Raw genomic sequence first — 1,273 nt, 5'->3', positions numbered from 1 at the left:
GATGTGTTCTGATCCGCACCAAACTCCATTGAAGAATTAATTAATATTGAAGAATACTAATACTAATACTATACTAATACTGTCCTAGTATTAGTACCGCTGAACAGTACCAATACTAGGACAGTATTAGTACCGTTAACGGTAGTAATACTGTCCTAGTACTGGTATCGTTAACGGTACTAATACTGTCCTAACGGTACTAATACTGTCCTAGTACTGGTATCGTTAACGGTACTAATACTGTCCTAACGGTACTAATACTGTCCTAAAGGAGCCATACCCTAAAACGTGAAGACGTCACCGTGGAAACGGATGTTTTATTGATCAGGATATTAATCAATAATGAGTTGGGTTTCACGTTATTTCTTTGACTCATCTAGAAGATTTAAATCAGAAAGACAATCATCATGAGTTAGTCCAGATGTTGGAGATGATAATCATCTGTAATAATTAAACATGTTCAGGGTTAAAGCCTTTTCTTTTATTTTGAAATCCCTCCTGCTGGTTTCCTGTCTGTGGTTCCTTCTGATGTAACAGCTCGTCTCCCCAAAACAGACATGATTACAGAACTCACCAACTAATAACTAGAGCCACAGACAGAGAGGGGTTCAGGGACCTGTAGGACCCCCACAGAGCATCAGACGGGCCTCAGACAGAGAGGCGTTCAGGGACCTGTAGGACCCCACTAGAGCATCAGACGGGCCTCAGACAGAGAGGCGTTCAGGGACCTGTAGGACCCTCTCACAAGAGCATCAGACGGGCCTCAGACAGAGAGGCGTTCAGGGACCTGTAGGAGTTTGTTGTTTATTATTTGGTTTGTTTGTGACAGGAAGCCAAACGTGCACACTCTGTACATATGAATGATTTTAGCATGAGTTAGTTTTTAATGTTAATATGACAAATAGATTTTATATCATGTGTTTTATGTTGAAAACTCAGAACAACTTCCTGTGGAGGACGTGTGTGTGTGTGTGTGTGTGTGTGTGTGTGTGTGTGTGTGTGTGTGTGTGTGTGTGTGTGTGTGTGTGTGTGTGTGTGTGTGTGTGTGTGTGTGTGTGTGTGTGTGTGTGTGTGTGTGTGTGTGTGTGTGTGTGTGTGTGTGTCCTGTTTTTATTTAAATGTTATATTTCAGTGTATTCTGTGTTTTAATAAAGTTTTCTCTGAGACCGGCCAATAATAATGTGTGTGTGTGGTCTTGTTTAACTATATTTGTGGGGTCCAATAATCTGACAGCAGTTTATTTCCTCTCTTCTCTCGGAGTTCATAACTGGAA

The 1,273-nt window shown here is 41.2% G+C and overlaps 1 protein-coding gene across 1 annotated transcript in view; it reads left to right on the top strand.

The window, feature by feature from the left end:
- Nucleotides 1–70, top strand: part of LOC144513777 (activin receptor type-2A-like) — a 23,273-nt gene extending 23,203 nt beyond the window's left edge. Inside the window, exon 11 of the mRNA XM_078244961.1 lies at nt 1–70. This exon is cut by the window's left edge and continues 942 nt beyond it. The gene's annotated coding sequence lies outside the window, so the exon portion shown is untranslated.
- The last annotated feature ends 1,203 nt before the right edge of the window (nt 71–1,273 follow it).

The sequence above is a fragment of the Sander vitreus genome, unplaced genomic scaffold (genome assembly GCF_031162955.1).
Source record: "Sander vitreus isolate 19-12246 unplaced genomic scaffold, sanVit1 ctg346_0, whole genome shotgun sequence".
Taxonomy (NCBI): domain Eukaryota; kingdom Metazoa; phylum Chordata; class Actinopteri; order Perciformes; family Percidae; genus Sander; species Sander vitreus.
Note: the sequence above shows the minus strand (reverse complement) of the source record. Positions and strands in the feature narration are given on the sequence as shown.